The sequence below is a fragment of the Pinus tabuliformis genome, chromosome 9 (genome assembly GCF_031772625.1).
Source record: "Pinus tabuliformis cultivar Carrire ecotype Pingquan chromosome 9, CPIR1, whole genome shotgun sequence".
NCBI lineage: Eukaryota > Viridiplantae > Streptophyta > Pinopsida > Pinales > Pinaceae > Pinus > Pinus tabuliformis.
This window is the reverse complement of record NC_142307.1, coordinates 102092512-102112751: the sequence shown is the minus strand read 5'-3', so window position 1 is coordinate 102112751 and position 20240 is coordinate 102092512. Positions and strand designations below refer to the sequence as shown.

General features: G+C 40.3%; 1 pseudogene; it reads right to left on the bottom strand.

Annotated features, from left to right (window-relative positions):
• LOC149147284 (DNA replication licensing factor MCM4-like) overlaps positions 1-20240 on the bottom strand; it is a 198876-nt pseudogene that overhangs the window by 122335 nt on the left and 56301 nt on the right.

The following is a 20240-nucleotide window of genomic DNA, read 5'->3' as shown; positions in this document are numbered from 1 at the left end:
GCATAACAACCAAAGTCTTCAAATAGATAATGTTGAATTGAAGATGCTTCCACATCAAGAGAAAGAGAAGAAACATAGTTTTCTACGGAAACTGCAAGCAAAGGACGAGGCCTTGGAAAAGCTGCAGCGTGACCCATGTGAGGGAAAAAGAAATTCTTTGAATTCATGTATGTGTCCTGATGATGATTTCACTGTTTTTGAAAATCATACCACAAGAATTGGCTCCAAACTGTTGAAGAGAATGGGGTATGAAGGAAAAGGCTTGGGCGTTAATGGCCAAGGCATTGTCAACCCAATAAAAGTGGAGGAATTACCCCATTATATAGGACTTGGGTATGTCAGAAAGGAAGTTGGTGGATGCGTCGAGATAGCTAGTGAACCACCAACAATAGATGACGAGAAGCCCTCATCAGTTCTTTCCAAATTGACAGAGGAGGTAAAAGAGGTTGATTTCCTTTCGGTTTCATCTTCACATAGTATGATTTCTATTGGAGATTTGAAGATCCCAATTACAGGGACAAACATGAGGCTCCTCACTAGGACGAAGCATGAGAAGGAAAAATAACTTGGTGTTAATAACCAAGGCATAACTCAACCAATGGAGATTGTGCAGAGACCTCAAATTGCAGGCTTGAGATGCACCAAGGGAGAATTCTTGAAGGTGTCCAATGCTTCTGAGACATCGTTGAAATTGTTGAGGAAAGAGAATGATGGGAACACATCACCGTCATCCCATGGTAGTGCCCATGGCAGGGAAAGAGTTGAGGAAAGCTCTCACTGCCATACTTACACCAGTAATGACAAGGATAGGTATAACCACTCTCGACATTCGAATCATCATTTCGATTATAATCATGTTGTTAATGATGAATGTAAAACATGGCATCGAAAAACATGTACCTTTTGTGGATTACATAACCATACATTTTCTAAGTGTTGGAAAAGAATGGCAGCACACAAAAGGATGAGGCATGAAAGACCCTCTCAACAACAGATAAAGAAACATGGTAAGAAAATATGGAGGAAGAAAACCTATTATGGTCATTGTGATAGAAGTGGCCATCAAAGAGCCACTTGTTGGAGGCTCCACCCAGAGCAGTGCCTTAAAGGCAAAGTGTCGATGCATGAACCAGATGAAACAATTTTTCGACAAGAAAAACCACCACAAGGAGGTGACCCATTCACATTGATAAGTGAAAAATGGTTTCTAGATATGTTAGCATGTCATGGTTGTGCTTTTGTAAATCATTTGTTGCATTTTAATATGTAAAGGTGATGACGTGTTTCCATCACTTGTTCAGCAAGAATGACGTCTGGTCTTTTTGAGTTGCATGATCAACTATGAAAGTGATGTCGCATTTACATCACTTGTCAAAGAAAATAATGTTTGGCATTATCTTTGTGAATCATGTGTTGTAGTGATGATGTGTTTTCCATCACTTGTTGAAGCAACAATGATATGTTGGCCTTGTTTTCATAGTTGGGGTATTGTTTCCATTTTGATGTAAACTTGACCACCGACTATGTATTATAAACTCGTGGATAGTATGGGATGCTTGGGTCATTAGCTGGTCATGTAAGTCAAGAAAGTAATTTGCAAAATAATTTACTACAAGTTGCATAGGTTGTATGTTTCGGCTCATTGTTTAAGGCTCTAAAGAACAAAGGTGAAGGAGATGGAAGCAAGGCCTTTCAGGACGCTTGTGATGTAGACAAGGTACAAAGAAGTTGCAGGTTATTTTTCATGCTTTTGGAGGAACAAAAACTCCTCAGTGGGGAGGATTGATCTAGGTGGTTCTAGACACATGTAGAATTCCAGGAGTATTCAGGAAGGGTCAAAAATCAAAGTGTTTGGATTATGCTCAAACCAGGTTCATGTTAAAGATCTTGTCGTTGTGATTACAGTGGTGCAAATGGTTTGTCAATCCGAGTCTGGATGAGGATGATAGAGGCAGTCAAAGTTTTGGTGGACTTTTGTTGACTCAGCAGGCTTAATGGAGACACAATTTAGAATTTTTCCGGCGGACAGAATCAAACAACTCCAGCCGGATTCTGGGTAAAATTGTTGCCTTGTTAAAGGACTCGTTTTGTCAAAATTCGAGAGTTTTCAAAAGAAAATTCTTTATATATAAAATAAAAATGAGGGTGGTGGGCCACCACCCCCACCACCCCACGCCTCTCCATAACACTATACACCATACATTAAATGTGAGGCCGGCGGGGACTGAACTCGTCTAGCCCACGTGGGTTGACCCCCACCGGGCGGCCCCATTTAAACCATGTACCATGAACAAACAAAACAACTCCCATTTTTGAGCTTCAAAAGTTAAGGGGCAGGCCGCACAATGCGGACCCGACCCCCCATAAAATATATACATATTCAATTTTTAAAAATGAAAGGGTATTAAAATGGAGGGGTCGGGATTTGACCACCTGACCTCCTCCTTATAATTTGAGCCTCATACCAATCCACCTAAATGGCATTTTTTGTAAATTCCGCCCACCAAAACTTATCCAAATCTCATTTTTCAGTGCACCCATATGCATGGAGGAGTAGGAGCGGGCACGAAAATCAAGGCAATTTGTTTTAATTAATTTTTAATTTAGGGGGAACCATGAAGGAGCAAAATTTCTAGGAGGGTGAAATTTTTGCAATGTCCAAATTGGACAAATTTTATGTCAATCTTACACCTCTCAGCGACACGAACTCGATGGCACAGTCAGTTTCCTAATCTGAGCAGCCAGTTTCCAGAGGACTCGGAGGGGAGAATCTTTAAGGAATCTAGGGGGAATCTAAAAGATTCCTTGAGCCCCAGATTTTCATTTTCTCATAATTCAGAAATTTGACAGTCAATTTTCACTATTTGATGCCACAAATCTGATAGTGTGTCCAGATTTTCCATTTGCCCATTTCATTTCTCAGCCACTTTTCTAAGTGGAGTGCAGGTGTCAGCATTCATGTGAGAGAAGCCATTTCCATGAGATTCAATGCCGTGAGATCGATGGTACGAACAACTTCAACATCTTGGCACCCTTTTCTTCAGATGGCCCTTGGATGTGAGGTATATGCATTGTGTTCATGCACTTCTTTTTCTATGCATTATGTTGCACAGATCCTTGTTTAATGTTTGATGTGGGATCTTGTTTCTTACTTGTCTCATGATTCCTACTTGATGTAATGTGGAATCATTTGTGAGATGTACTTGTTGTCATGATTCGTCATGTTTTATTTGGGATGCCTTTTGTCATTATGTTGATGGGATACTCATGTTGTTATCATTTATATTTGCATTGAGATCCCTTTTATTCCATGTCGATGGATGCTCATTATCATCATGCATGAGGTCTATGTCATACTGATAGGAGTCTTGTTTGACTGAGAGTTACTGTAGTGGAACATCTCTTGTAAGCACTTCTACGTGAGGGAATTTTCCTTGTATGATAGCGACATCATCTCTTATGTACATCATCACTATTGACAACACTTAATGCAGCAGCCTACACCATCTTGACACCGGGGCCCGGACACGTAGTCCCTCCTGGAAGAACTCTATTATAAATGGCTTGTTTTCATGTGTTGATGAATGTCATGTTCCTCTTCTTTACAACATGCAGATATATTCATTTATATTCTTTTAAAAATGCAATTCAACATATCATGAAAGTAAAAGGTCTTGGAAGGGTCCTTGGTCACACCCAGACCTGGATGACCTGTGGTACACCAAATCGGGCAACCACGTGGTTGAAAGAGAAAAGAGCAGACGTCTAGCCACTGTTGTTTAATGTTGGCATCGCCTCGACCCATTTTGTGAAATAGTCAATGAAGACTATAATGTACCCATGCCCCCCGGCTAAGGTGGGGTTACATGTCATGAAGTCAATTCCCCATTTGGCGAATGGTCCAACAACGATGACAGGATGCAATGGTCCAGGTGGTAATCTAGCTTTACGATCATACATCTGGCATGCGTGACAACTTCTGATAGTAATTATGCAATCTTTGAATATGGAAGGCTAGAAGTAACCAACACGAAGAATTCTCTGTGTGGTAGCATAACCAAATAAGTGTCCACCATAAGCACCTGAATGGAAATCATTCAAAATTTTCTCAGTTTCCTCATGAGTGAGGCACCTTCGTAAAATCGTATCGATACCACGACGGTAAAGAGTGTCGCCAATGATTAGATAATATTTGGCTTGGTATCGGATATGTCGTTGTTGCGAGCGAGAGGTATCAGGCCGGAAAGTTTGGGTCTGGAGATAAATTAGTATATCTTCATACCATGCGTTAGATGATGAATCAGGTACAGAGACTCATCCAGAATTGATGGTTCTGATGTTGAATCAATGGCATTCAAGGGAAGATCGCAAAGAAGCTCAGCGAAGACTAGAGATTTATTTTATTTGGATTTGATGAATTCCAAATCAAACTCCAGTAAAATGACGATCCATTTTGAGTATTTTCCCCCTGCAATTGATGTGACAAAATATATGTCATAGGGTTGCAATCCAAAATGACAGTGGTCGTTCGAAGCAGGATGTAGTGGCAAAATCTTTGTAAAGCTTGAACAGTAGCCAGAGACGGCTTTTCGATGTAAGAGTACTTAACTTCTGTACCATTGAGATTATGACTCAAATAATATATCAAATGTTCAATCCCACCTTCTTGGACTAAAACCATTCCAATGGTTGTATCTACAATGGTGAGATACAGGAAATAGTCATTTTGATAATTCGGGGAATACATTAATGAGGCTCTAATCAAGGTATCTTTAAGAGCATCAAAGGAATCTTGTGCAACCTGGTCCCAATGGAAGGGTATCAACTTTTTCAAAAAACAAGTAAATCCTTTATCCCTTTCAGCATAATTGGGAATGAACCTCCTCAGAAAGTTAGCCTTCCCTTGGAGTCTCTGTAACTGTAGTAGATTAGAAGGTGGAGGCAAATCAAGGATTGCTTGTACCTTAAGTGGATCGAGTCGAATTCTCTCCTTAGACACTACGAATCCAAGCAAATGACCAGAACCAACACAAAAGACACAGTTGTGTGGATTGAATCATATTTTGTAGTGTCGGAACTGTAAAAATATAGCTCTAAAATGCTGCGGGTGATTAGTCTGTTTCCGTGAATGAGCAAGTAAATCATCAAGGTATGGTTGAACAATATGTTTGATGTCATGGAAGTCATAATTCATCGCCCTCTGAAATGTTTCCCTTGCATTCTTCAAACCAAATGGGAGTTTCTTATAAGTGAATGTTCCCCATGGACAAATAAAAGAAGTTTTAGATTGGTCCTCTAGGAGGATATTGATCTGATTATAGCCGGAAAAACCATCCATAAATGAGAATATTTCGCATCCAGAACATTCATCAATAATCTGGTCGATAAAGGGAGTAGGATAATTTTCTTTTGGACTATCCTGATTAACATTGCTATAAGTGACGCACACTCGTATTGTCCCTTGTTTCTTCATGAGAAGAAAAATATTGGAAACCCAATTAGTGAGAGGAACAGGGTAAATGAAACCAACATGCAAAAGTTTTCCAACTTCTATTTTAATAGCAGCAACCTTATTTGGATGGACAGGACAGAGGTGCTATCGCACTAGTTTGACATCAAGATACAATATGATTTCATATTCAACTATACTAGAGTCAATTCTTGGAATCTCCTCATATGACCATGCAAATATATCTCGAAATTCATGAAAGAGAGCACGATAAATACCAAGTTCTGATGGAGAACAAGATTTTCCAACATGAATGTTTTCTACAATGTTAGGTTTTGTCGAAATATTGACAGAAATAGTTTCTTTGATATTTGAGAGGTTTTGCTTGGAATCTACTGTATCTATGAGAACAAAATTCGAAAAAAAATTGACAACTAAAGGGTGATTAAGTTCATTTGAATAATCTTCTATGTGATCTGGAAGATGGGAACGATGATGATAATATTCCCATGGTTCTCCTTCCATCATCAGTAGAAAATGTATGTCAAAAAGGATCCGAGGAGTACCATATTCTAATGAACGATCTACCCATATAATTGACGAAAATGGATTTGGATTCGCCGCACGAGCTAGAAATATTGATCGTTATGCTAGCTCAATAGGGTTTAGTGGCATGATTTCATTAACTTCAAAACTATTGGTAATCTTCCTTAAGTCAGATGAAGCAGAAGATATCATGTTGCAAGTCTCAAATTTTTCCACTTCCGCCAAATTTAATGGTGGTAGTAGTGAAAAAGTACCCATTAGGGAAGGATCTTTAAAGAGACCTACACTAATGTTTTGAAGAGATAGCTGGAGTCCGTGTACCATTGGAATGCTCCTAGTAGCCTGTGAACTAGAGGTGAAGAAGGCGAGTTGGTCGATAACTGTGATTCCACCTTTATGAGGGAATGCAATCATATGAAAGTACATTGAAACCACAACAGCCATAGCATAAACCCATGATCTTCCTAGTAAAATGTTGTAGTCAAGGGGTCTGCCAACAACCTCAACTTCAAGAGTTACTATTTTACCTCCTAGTTCGATTTGCAGATTACTCAATATTCCACAAGGAATATATGTGCATCTGTCAAAAACGTTTTTGGTGAATGTGAAAAAGGCGGTGTGCCAAGTGTTTTCTAGCAATTCATTGACATAATACAAGTATATGCCCCCTCATCAATAATGGTTCGATGACCAAGTTTATTCAAGGAATTTACTTGAATCAAAAATTCTAATTGCCCTGGTAACTTTGGCATATAACCCGCATGGTTGAAAACCATGAGATTGGAATTAGTTGGATCAATTTCACCAATTTCTAAAGCCTACTTTTGGGAGGGACGATTTTGAAGCACCTCGAGTGTTGACATAGCAGAAAGTGACTGAGCCGAATCTTCTACTATGTTATATTTATGTGCAGCTCGAGCTCAAGGGTTAAATGTCAATTTATGTACAACTCCCTTAGGCGGTTTTTTTGTTAACTCTAGTGCAATAGGTGGTGAAATAGGATCAGTCGAAGTCAAAGTCAAAGTTGAAGAGTTATGTTGATCAACCTGGTCATTCGACGACGATGGTTGATTTCCATAATCTTTACTTCATGTTGACACCAAAACTTCAATTTGAGGCTTAGAGGTGGATAGCATAAGCACTTGGGAAGTGGAAGCATGGTCTGTACCAAACATATTTGTCTCCAGCTTTGGAAACAGATTAGTCAATACCATAGATGTATTAGAAGTCTTCAAAAGATTTGAGACTTTGGAGCGGTGGGGACAATCTTGCATAAAATGCTCATTGTTACAGATCAAACATGGGTAACAAGGTTTCCTAGTTGAAGGAGAGGAATCAGATGATTTATCTTGAGGGGAGTTATATTTTTTCTTCTTGTTTTTCCCCTTCTTCTTACTTGTTGGTTTCTTTTCATTCTTGGCCTTATCAAATGACATGACATTGATTTCGGAAGTAAGAGTGTTATCAAGTGCATTTGTAGTTTGATTGGAAATTGAAAGTGTTCGACCATATGGTCTACCTACCATTTGTGTGCTCTAATAACCAATCGCAATCGTCATCAGCATGAGAGTCCTTACTCGATGGTGGAGGGGGAACAGTGAAAGTTGGTCGGGGTGCATTCGGGATCTTGTCATAGAGCATGCTAGACTATGTATAAATCAAGTCCAAATATTGGGCACAAGCAATTACTTGCTCTTTAGTGACAACTCCACCTTTCACCACATCCTCAATGGTAGATGGCAGAAAGGATTTTATAAATCACTCAGCCAAAAGCTGATCAAGAACATAAGTTTTAACCATTTGACGACAACGATGCCACTCATGAATAGTTCTGTTCCAGTCTCATATCGCATGGGTAACTGGAAGTGGGTTAAAAACGTGGTAGCTAAGGTAGTGAAGTTATCAAAAGAAGGTCATGGTAACTCAATGTACCACTTTACAGCCGAGCCAGTAAGCATTCTCTGGAAAAGACGTAGTCTAACAGAATCATTTTTCAAGGAGTTTGATGAACACCATAAATGAAAATTCATGACATGGTTGGACAGGTCTTCTCCAGGGTTTCCATTGAATTTCGGAATATCGGAAGGTAACTTATGAGGAAACACTGGCCACCAAGGTACATAATGAATTGGGTCATTGGTGAGCCGATTTAGATCTGGTAATTCAAGTGTCACAACAAAAGGCAACTGTCTATTGAGGTTAGGTTAAGCATATCCAAGGTAATATGGGATTGCCTAGGAATTTGACCTTTGCATACCAGCATAAGGCATCTACTACTAGTAACCTTGATAAGAGTAAGTTTATTGAGAAAATCCGGCATAAGGTTGTTGTTGAGCACCGGGATACATTTGTTGTTGTCGAATCCCAGCATAGGCTTGCTGACTAGGACCTAGATAAACTTGCTGCTGACCAAACCCATCATAAGCTTGTTGTCCAAGTCCATGTTGAGGTTGGTATTGTTGGAATTGTTGTTGTTGATATTGGGGCTTCCAAGGCTATTGAATGAACTGTTTTTGTTGTTGGTACAATGGTTGTTGATTTAACAATTGTTTTTTCCCACCAATGTAAGGTTGACCAAGTTGTGAATACACTAAACCAATGTAAGTCTTAGTCATTCCAGTAAAAGGTAAACTAGATTGAAGTTGTTAGACTCCAGATATAAGTGGTGGTTGTAAAACTTCTTGAGAAGGCTAGATTTGTATACCTGAAGCTTGGGGGTCTAAGGTTGAAGGTCCAGCTTGCACAGGTTGAGATACAACAATTTGAGCTTTTGACTGTGGTACAACTATAAAAACAAGTGTTGTATGTATGGATGAGACAAATTTCATAGGTTGTGATGGATACACAAGCCTAGGTTGAACAGGCATGGTTGGCTTCCACTGACAGATAGTCATTCCAGGCTGAGCCAAAGAAGACGGCATACCGACATATGGTTGCACCCTAGAAAATGGAGGATAAGGAGAATGTGCATATTGTTCTCTATATGGGGGTAGTCCAGTGTAAAGAGGATACAGAGGATGGTAACCAGATGAACCAACTTGATATTGTTGGGTTGTGTTATATTCTTTCCACAACTAGCCCACGTAGTTAATCGGGGGGTTAGAAGTGGGGCGGACCCCCCCCCTTCATTGCATCGATTGCATAGAAGGGGGTTTGAAGGGTGCAGGTAACCCCACTCTATGGGGTTCGGGGCAGCGCCCCGTAAAATTTTGGTTTTGGACCTATGTTAGGTTGGGCAGACCTACCTATGGTCTTGTACATGATTTTCGCACATGGTTTTGGACGTGATGGTTTTCAGTCCATGGTTTTGGACACAATGGTTTTCGATCCATGGTATTGGATGCTTCAACATGTATAAATATGTATTGTAACATTGAAAGGGACATAATGAAAAATCAAGCTGGTAGTCCTAGTTTTGGTATCCAGGGGAAATATATGTGTATATGTGTTTTATGTGTTATGTTGTGGCATTGTTTATTTTCAGTGTTTTAGAATTTGTATGTAGGTAATTTTTGTACGGGGTTAAAAACTACATTTGGTATCAGAGTTGTTTTGGCTTCAAGGGGATGCCTTTGCTGTTGAGGGGTTTCGCTCGGGCCTGTGGTAGACCCCGTTCAGTGGGAGATCTGCGGGATCGATTTTGGTGGTGAAAGAAGATGGCGAGCAGTGGAAAGATAGAGATCGAGAAATTTAATGGTCAGAGTTTTGAGTTGTGGAGACTCAAGATGGAGGATTTTTTGGTGGATAAAGATTAGTGGATCGCAGTAGATCTGGGTACTAAACCAACAGGAGTGCCTGATGAGGAATGGAAGAAGTTGGATCGGAAGGAAAAGAGCACAATATGATTGTGTGTCTTAGATTCAGTATTTATGAATGTATCAGGGAAAGATACGGCGAAGGATTTGTGGGAAAAGTTAGGGAATTTGTACCAATCTAAGTCTCTGGTGAATAAACTGTTCCTACAGAAAAACCTGTATAACCTAAGGATGAAAGATGGAGACTCGGTGACAGAGCATCTGAATGCGTTTAATACTGTGGTAAGTCAGTTATCATCTGTTGATATATGAAGATAAGTGCATTAGTTTGTTGTGTTCTCTAATAGATTCATGGGATAGTATGGTTATTACAATAGGTAGCAATGCAACTGCCTTGCAGTTTGATGAAATAGTGTCGTCCTTGCTGATGGAGGAGATGAGATAGAAAAATATGGAGAGCCAGAATGGTGATGCCTTTTATATACAAGGACGGTCTCAGAATAGAAGAAAAATTAATTCATCGAGTGGGAGATCTAAATCTAGAGGGAGATCTAAATCTCTAGGAAAACCTATAAAGGTGGTGTGCTGGAAATGCGGAAAGGAAGGGCACTACAAAAGGCACTGTAAATCTAAAGCTCCTAACAAAGGAAAGGGATCTGATGATGCTCCTTTTGCAGAGGCAAAAACCACCTCAGATGAAGGTGGGGCTCTGTACTTGGCTTCTTCAAGTACACATGTAGATCACGAGTCATGGTTGATTGACTCAGTTGCATCCTTTCACTTCACTCCCCATAGAGAGTGGTTCTGCGAGTATGAGAAATATGATGGTGGTGATGTCTTCTTGGGGGATGACAAGAAGGCTAGAATCGTTGGTCGCGAGAAAGCAAAGTTGAAGTTGCAAGGTGGAAGGGTTAGAACACTTCCATGTGTTCTAGATATTCCTGCTGATCTGAAAAAGAGATCTAAGACAAATAATAAGGTATTACAGACTTATGTGCATGGATTTTTCTATGTTATTTTATGCAATGGATCGATAAGATTGTGAAATACACAGATAATGAAGCAGTAAAAAAAACATAATAGACAACACATAACACAATAAATTTAATGAGGAGTTCACCCAATACTCCTGGGCTACATCTCCTAGTCTAGCCTTCAGTGCTTGCCTCTCTATTATGTCTTCAAACAGAGTTTTTACAATAGTGTGCTCAATTTGAGCCTCACACACAATAGATGCAACAACAAGAGCTTTACTTGAACCTCTCAAGTTTTCTCTGAGTACACAGACTCCCTCAACACTCTCTGTCTCTGTCCTAACTTTGTCTCAACATTTGCCTGCAATACTGCCCCCTTTGTTTGCTCTCCGTCTGTGGCTTTTAAATCCAAAACTATGTTGCCTGTTCATTTCAGGTTCTCAGCTCTCAGTCTCCCTGGCCTCTATTTGCTTCGAATCGCTCTTCCAACATTAGACAATCATTGCATAATGCCTAAAGGGGAGGTGGCCACCTATTCTGTAACGTAAGAGTGCCTCGGGCCTCTGGAACCCCTGAAACAGCCACTCTCTGTTTAACATAGTGAAATGTATTTGAAACTGAGAAAATCCACCAAAACTCTATGTATCGGACTTCAAAAGTCCTTAAATCCACCTTTTTCTCCTATCAGGTCCGCCTGTAAGTCGCCATTGCATATCAAAATGGCCCATCCCTTTGTATTTTGGAAATACATTAAAAACTATGAAAATGCATTAGAAATGGATTTCCTCCAGACTTGAAACTATATGTGATAGCCTTAAGGTACCCTTTCAGGTCCGACTTATCGCATCGACTCTTTCTCCTTCGCATTTCATTTAACAAATGAAACTATTAAACTAAATTAAAAATGGTGTTTGATGGATCTAAAGATCCATATATTATGGCTTATAATATTATCAGGTCTGGTCCATCGGATCACATATGTGCATATGCACATAAATGCCCACTCCTTTGTATTTTCCGATTGCGATTTGGTGATGCAAAGTGGGTTGTCGATCTGCATGCTTGATCAACGGTCCTCATTGACCCCACCAGTCGCCATCGCATTTCCTATGAGGTCTTCGCCGATCACCATCGCAAATCTTACGTGGATTCCATCGATATTTGCCAAAGGCGACCACCGATTGTAATCCACCACTTAGATCTGGACCATTGATTAGCCAAATCTAACCGCTACTATGCATTACCTTGTTCCGCCTCCGATACTCTGACTTTTCACTGATTTCATGGGTTTTTGCCTCCCCATAGTGTTTTTCCCCATTCTAAAAGGTTTTCTCATGCAATCTTCTTTGGTCTTTGGCATGATTTTTCGAGTTTTTGAAGACTTAGAGAGTGTTCTTGGATCCATTTGGATCACGCCTTCCCACTGAGAAAAAGGCTTTTAGACCACCAAAAGTTGGTTTTCAAGCATCGCTTAAGTGAGGATACCGCTGCCTCATTTGCCCAATTGGTGGGCTCCAGTATTGCAGTAATGATGTTGCAACTCCTAGGGCTCCCTTCTTTACTCTTATCAACCCAGTAGTTCGTAACAAACTTGGAAGTGACAGTGCTATATGCACAAGTACTAGCTCTTACTGTAGGCTGTCACTTGATCAGCTGGCACAAGTTCGCTAGGAGCTTAAGCCAACTTCTATGAGTCCTTAGAAGAAGCTTTTAACTATGATGGATGAAAGATAACTCAAAAGAGGCTAGTCTACTTGCAGAAAGGAGATGAAAGCTGAAAGGAAATGCAAACCCTAGCAAACCCTAGTTTTACCGACTAACCCTACTGATGCAAGAAAAGAGATGAGAGCAGTGGAAATGGATGCCATTGACTCCTGGAAAGGTAAAATGCATGTGACTAAGCTACTTCTGAAGTAAAACCTACAAAAAGCATATTTTTGTATTTTTGAGTAAGTTGGCAGAATTATTATGCATGTGCTTTAACTGTTTTTGACTGTGCAGAAGTTGACTAGCGAAAGGAAATGGATTAGGCACTTGTAGGAGGTTGGGAAGGTGCAAAGAGGGCCTAAGGGGTCCCTAGCACCCTTCCAGAGAGTTTCACAGTGATCAGATCTCGAACAATTGCTCACGTGAACTTCTACAGGAAGTCTGCAGGGGTTCTACAGGAAGAGCCGAAAGAGGATTTTAGAGGGTTGATGATGGAAAAACAATGGGAAAGTGGAAATGGTGGATGGATGAGGATGTGAAGGGGTCTAAGACCTGGTAGATGAAGCTAAGAAGTGATGAAGGTGGTTGGATTTGTTCAAGGGTGGAGGGAGCAATATTGCACAAAAATGTAGAAATTAGGGTTAGTTGGGAAAGTGTGGCGAATGAAGGGAAGAAATCTTGAGTGATGGGTTGGAACAGGTTGCATGATGGAGGAAGGATAGGTAGGGATGTATTACATGTGTTCTGCACATTACTTTCCAAAAACTGATCAAAACAAAGACAAAAAATAGAGATCTATCTACGTTGACCTAGTCTACCCTTAAAAACCAGAAATATGATGAACAACAATGTATAAACAGGAAATCATGCAAGAGAACTATGGAAACTAAGCAAGAATAGATCTAAACATGTAAGTACAATTGGTATCAACTTTTCCAACTAAAAATCTAACACTAGCAATTGCATGAAGAGGCAAAAACAATGTTTTTGTGGCAGCAAGTATGCCTTGGTCTCAGTTCATGGTCCCAAGAAGGGAGAGATGAGATCAAGGATTGCTTGGTGGCCTTTTTGCAGAATTTTTCCTTTACCAAACTATTAAATCAACTTGAAGTATGAAAAGTTATTTTAATCATCAAAAACAACCTAAGTAACAAAACAAGATTTTAACCTAAATAATAGAAATTATTCTATGAATGCAGCAAAAACACATAAAAGTACACAAAGGAGGTACTAGCACTTGGGTTGGGCCCAACCCCAAGAGATACAACCTCCTAAGAAATATTAGAGCTGGTGCAAAGCTGGATTCATATTTATTGATCAAAAATAATAGTTACATCCCAAAAACTGTCTACAAGAAAAAGCTCGAAAATATGCTGATACAGGGCTGCACGAAAGTGCTAACCTACTGACTAAATTCTAACTACAATCTAACTAAAATTTGACTAAAAACTGAATAAAAGATGACTAACTGAAATGAGGTCCTAAGCCTTCTTATTTATACAAATTGAGGACCCCAACAACCCTCCTAAACTTTAGGAACTCGGTTGCCAAAACTTGCAGTTAACAGCAGTCCTACTTGACTTGCTTGGCTGCCCCTTGTGCTCCAAGTTTTTAATGGAGAATTCGAGGTAAGTGCTCATAAATGAAGGGGAAACCTTCCTACAAATCCTATCCCTTGTTCTTCCACGAATTTGGTTACCAAGTGCTCATTAAACCTTTGATTTTTTCTCAAAATTGACCAAAAATCTGCATAAAGCACACATTAGACTTTTTGGCATAATGACTAACCCAATTCACTCTATTAGCATAAATATAATTAAAAACATGCAATAAACTAATGAGAATGGTGGATTAAGTCGAATTAGGAGGTTGAATGGGCCCATATAATTTCCCATTTCTGTGGCTCATCATCACCCCCCTACTGAAGGTGTTGCTCATCCTCTGAGCAACTAATCTATCTCTTCATTCTTGATGGCTCTGGTGGCCTCCTTATCATCCCAATCTTCTGAAGTGGTCTGCTCATGTGTGCCATAATATTCTGCATTCTTGTCCATGTCCTTCCACTGCTCCTCCTATTCTGCTTGTTTGAATTCTTGTGATTTTTCTCCCCTTAAAATACATGGAGGCTTGCCTTTTTCTCTTTTCTTTTTGTTTTGTAGGTGTGCTTAATGCAACAAGCACAAATGCTACCTCTTTTGCCAATATCTCAGGTGATTTCTCCTCTTGTTGTTCTTTTTCCTTGCTTCCTGTAGAAATCCCTGTGTCAACTGTTTTTGTGTGTGTTGCTGAGATCTCAAGGTGTGTCTTTTCCTTTTGTTTTTGTGTGCCTGCTTTGGCTGTGGCAGCCTTCATTTGGGCTTTTTCAGCCTTCTCTGTCCTACTCTACATCCTCCTTTCCCTTGGTGTTTTTGCTACTGTTTCTTCCTCTGTTTTAGGCTCAACAATCTGGCCCATTTCCCTTTTTCTTTATGTTCTTTCTATGCTTGAATGTCCTATGTTCCTTCACCATTGGTTTTCTCACCTTCTTCAGTTTGTTCTCCCCTTAAGAATCCTCCTGGCATGGTGAGAGTGCTCTTTTTATGTTTTAATCAGAAAAGGAAATGCTCAGGAAAACAACAGTCAATCACTAAAACAGAGGACAACTGAATTTGGTGTTTTCTGAACCCAGGGAGGAGTTTCTCTTGTGTTGCTCACAATACTAGATAGCAGTAATTCCCTTGTTTCTGTCACCCAGAATTCAACTGTCGGTTTATTGAAGGGAGAATGTTGTTTTTGCAGAACTGAGCATAAGGGCACAAATTCTCTTCTCAACACATAGATAGATATGTAAATTCAGGTTTTCATGCACACAGGGTGGCCTCTACTGCAGCATATATCTTCTTTACAGGAGAATTTTAAAGATGATGAGGAGATTTCAAAGTGCAGAGAAAGAACTTGGGCAAATACAGTGAAATATGCAAGCAATCTTTCATAGTTTGTTGAATACATAGGTAGACTTTTACTCTCATTTTTCAATTTAATGCCGTGTTCAATTCACCACCTTGCACAAACATACCATCCATAGAGGAGTTTTTTCGAGCTTACCTCATTTGGAGCTCCAAATTCAACGAAAATCCCAGGTTTTCCTGCTCCGTAAAGCTGTTCTGTCTTTCTTGTAGAACCCTTCCTGTAGAAGGCTCCCGGTTCCTGTAGAACTGTTACAGCTTCCTGTAGAATGCCGATAAGCAGGAGGGTTTTGAAAAATGGCCGAGAAAGACTGGTTCACTGCCATGGAGGTGGTATGGAGCTTGTTGCAGCTGCAGGGACGATGATAAAATGGAAACAACGGTGGTGAGAGTATTTCAAAGATGAGTTCGATTGGCTGTTTATGGAGACTTCCATTAATGGAGGATGAGTTGGCCAAGTGCACGTTGGCCCCATGCAGACTGTTGGTCTCCACTACAGTGTTGTTATGGACTATATGTTCTCTGCCTGTAATCACTTCCATCAATTACGTTGGCGTTTAAGCAACCACCACTACCTGTTTTCAGTTTTCTTCCTGAGATGGCTGAGCACACATGTCGATTGCACCCACCGAGTGCTGTTTGAACTGGATGAGGGTGGCCAGTTAGCTAGCCACCCATCTCATTTAATCACAACCATCTCATTGTTCACACAGTTCTTAAATTACCTTCATGCAACAGAGGAATGGGTTTAGTCACGTACCTGGAAGTCGAATGCATTTGCTGTGAGGTGCTATGGCCTTTCCTTCTGCCGCGTGCCTTTGTTTCTGTGGATGCATGCTGGTTTGATTGCTGATACGTGGCTATTTTTCTTGTGCAGGTATCCTCTGGCTAGATTTAAGCTGCAGTAGTCTGCTTCCACGTTCAAATTTGCACCCTCATGCTGCTGATGCTAGATTTTTGCAGGACAGCAACTTGTTTTCTCCATAGCTCCCAAATGATAGATCGGATTGACCTGAAACTTTTTGATCATGTTTCTATCATCATCATTCACCTCCCATAGCAAAATTGTGGTCAATGGATGCACGAATTTCAAGAAAAACTGAAAATGGCTGAAGATGATGGAGGTCAATTTCTTGGAAATCGTGCCCTGGAATTGGCTAAAATTGCTTGGGTAGGTTACTATCACCTATATGCATCTCCCCATGAAACAGGTTTTGAAATGGATGCATGGATATGGAGAAAATGCAAAAATGGTTAAAGGTGATGGAGGCTGATTTCTTGGAAACCGTGCATTGGAATTGGTTGAAATTGCTTGGGCATGTTGCCATCATCCCTATACAACTCCCCATAAAACAGTTTTTTAAATGGATGCACGGTTTTCAAGTTAGGGAAAAAACAAATTTCTTCTCTATGTATTTTTGTATTAGAGCATTCTGCAGTTTTTGCATAGTAAGGAAAAAATGAGCTTGGGGTGTGATGCAGGCATGGAAATGATGGAAGAGGGGTTTGAAGACTATAGGAGGATTTATAAACCCTTTATGAAGCTTCCATGTTCACCAAACTTCTTTTTAAAATTCATTTCTAGCTTTCTGTAATTTCTACAAGAACTTCCTGTAGAAAACACAATTTTCAGAAAGGAAGCACAATGAGGTGGAAAAAATGATGGAGAAGGGTGAGGGATGGAAACAGGGATGTTTACAGGCCTCATGGACAGATTCCCAACCTTTGGGTCCTCCTCGGAGATCGATCTTGGCTTGCTTGTAGGCTCTACAGGATCTTCCTATAGAAGACACAAAACTTCCTGTAGAAGACACAGAACTTCCTCTGTCTTTGTTTTGTGCGATTTTCCTAACTGCAATGTCCTTCCTACAACCTACAATTATTCAACAAAAATTAGGTTTATTTTTCTTTTTCTCTTTTCTTCTTTCTTTTTCTCTTTTTTTTTTGAAAACAACTAGGGCGCCTCATGGAGGTTTTCACCCTAATTGCTTGCCCTGGGCGCCTCTAAGGGAGGTTTTCACCCAGGGTCTTATTCTCTTTTTTTTTCTCTTCTTTCCAACCCATTGACTGCCTCATGGAGGTTTTCAATCAATGAGCCAATCTGAGGCGCCTCCAAGGAGGTTTTCACCTTAGATTTTTATTTTTTTTCTCTTATTTTTCATTTTTTTCATTTTTTCATTTTTTCTTTTTTCTACCCTACCCTACTTGAAAAACAAAATCATTTTCAAGTATAATAATACTTCCAATGGAGCCATGTGCACATCGAGATTAGAGACAAAATGATGTGGAGGCTTGAAATGCATGCTTTGACAGGTATTCAGATTTCAAAGACCAAATGATTTGACTTTGAAGGGATCAAACATAGCTGAGGAAGAGAGTACTACTGCAACTTAGTGACTGTCTGGAACCATATCTCAATATAGCTCTGATATCCTTGGTCCTTTTGCTAATCTAGATCATTCTCCATATCTTCTTCTATCATGACCTTCACATCTTCCTCTTTTTGCTGATTTTTCTCTTGAATACATGGAGGATTTGATGGTAACCATGAGGGAGCTCTCTCGATCTCTGATTCTGATGTCTTCTCTTCATCAAGTGCAGCCCACGGTTCTTTGATATTCTCTTTTGCATCTTCATCTACTGGATGAGGTCCTTCAATGATATCAATATAATCTCTATTTTTCAATACTCTTCCTAAGCTATGGTGAATATCATTGAGCTCAAGAGGAGTTGTTTGGACATGTTGTGCCTCAGCATTGTAATTGGGTTGAGCTACTCCAATGTGTGGGTTTGGAAATGGTGGTACGGGTAGTTGAGTGGGGGTGTATATTTGATATGGACGTGGATGGGGTCGTGGTTGGGCAAGTGGTGGAGACGAGGGAGCGAGAGGGGAGTTGTACTGGGGCCTCCACCCCCGATGAGGTGCATTCCACTGAGGTTGTGGCTGAGCATAGGGGTGAAATGGATGAGCAGCTGGTTGGGCATAATATGGAGATGTGGAGGACCAAGGAGGAGGTGTGGACCAAGAAGAATGAGCAGGGGGACCCCAAGAAGGCATGGAACTGGCTTGATAGGGGTTGTAATAGGCCTGGGATGTCCCTTGCATTCCCTGCTAGTAAGGTATGGGTCCATGTGGCCTTCTTTGGTTCATGAAATAGAGTGGTTCAGTGGCTCCTTTGGCCCTCTAATATGCAACTTTAATTCCGGGCAAGGAGGGGCACTGATTCGTAGGATGGTCTCTTTCACAAACAAAACACACTTCTATGGAGTGCAATGGACATTCGTTCCTAGGATGCATTCTAGTGCACCTGGGACAAAAGATGGCCAAAGCCCTCTTGGCTTCCTCTTGCATCCTTTGGATCCACAAGGTATCTAGTTGCATGGAAAGAAACTTCCTCATCTCACTCTTGAAATCTTCCATCTGATTTGCAAATTCGCTTTTGGACAAGGTACTGCTCCCAACATTTCTATTTGTAGCCATTTGCTCCAGAGGAATGTTTTCTTCTTCTTCTCCCCTAGAGGTTCTCCAAATATGTCTTTCTGTCCACCTAGGGGTTCTTCTTAATCACAACCATCAAAGAAGAGAGAAGGTTGGCTGTGTGAAGTAGTGGGGGTGTTGTGCAAACATTTTTTTGACTTATCTCTACTCCCACAAGCCATGAAAGGAAATCTTTTTCGTGGATTTTTGTTTTTTTTTTTTGCTTGTACCTGCAAAACTGAAATAGATTGAACTGCAACTAACTAAAATCTATCTTGCTAAAGTGAAAATGCAGAACTGAAATGAAAGTAGGAAAGGACTAACCTATGTTGCTGAAATGAAATTGCAGGAATGAAATGCTAAGCTACACTTGCAGAATGGAAATTGCAGAATTGAAATGCTAATATACGCTTGCAGAATTGAAATTGCGGAATTGAAATGCTAATCTATGCTTGTAGAATTGAAATTGCGGAATTGAAATGCTAATCTATGAGAGCGGGAAATATCTAATCTACACTTGCTGAAATGAAATGAAAGCAGGAAATGTCTAATCTACTTTTGCAGAAATGAAATTGCAGAATGGAAATGAAATAAACTACTTAGCAGAAGGTTGTAGTAGAAAATAGAAGAAAAGCAGCAATCACCAATACTCTGACACTTCCCCGGCAATGGCGCCAAAAAGATGGTGGGCTCTAGTATTGCAACAATGATGCTACAACTCCTAGGGTTCCCTTCTTTACTCTTATCAACCCGGTAGTTCGTAACAAACTTGGAAGCGACGGTGCTATATGCACAAGTACTAGCTCTTACTGCAGGTTGTCACTTGATCAGCTGGCACAAGTTCGCTAGGAGCTTAAGCCAACTTCTATGAGTCCTTAGAAGAAGCTTTTAACTATGATGGATGAAAGCTAACTCAAAAGAGACTAGTCTACTTGCAAAAAGGAGATGAAAGCTGAAAGGAAATGCAAACCCTAGCAAACCCTAGTTTTACCGACTAACCTTAATGATGCAAGAAAAGAGATGAGAGTGGTGGAAATGGGTGCCATTAACTCCTGGAAAGGTAAAATTCATGTTACTAAGCTACTTCTGAAGTAAAACCTGGAAAAAGCATCTTTTTGTATTTTTGAGTAAGTTGCCAGAATTATTATGCATGTGCTTTAACTATTTTTGACTGTGCAGAGGTTAACTGGTGAAAGGAAATGGAGTAGGCGCTTGCAGGAGGTTGGGAAGGTGAGAAGAGGGCCTAAGGGGTCCCTATCACCCTTCCAGAGAGTTTCACAATGATCATATCTCGAAAAACTGCTCACGTGAACTTCTACAGGAAGTCTGCAGGGGTTCTACAAGATGTTCTACAGGAAGAGCCGAAAGAGGATTTTAGAGGGTTGA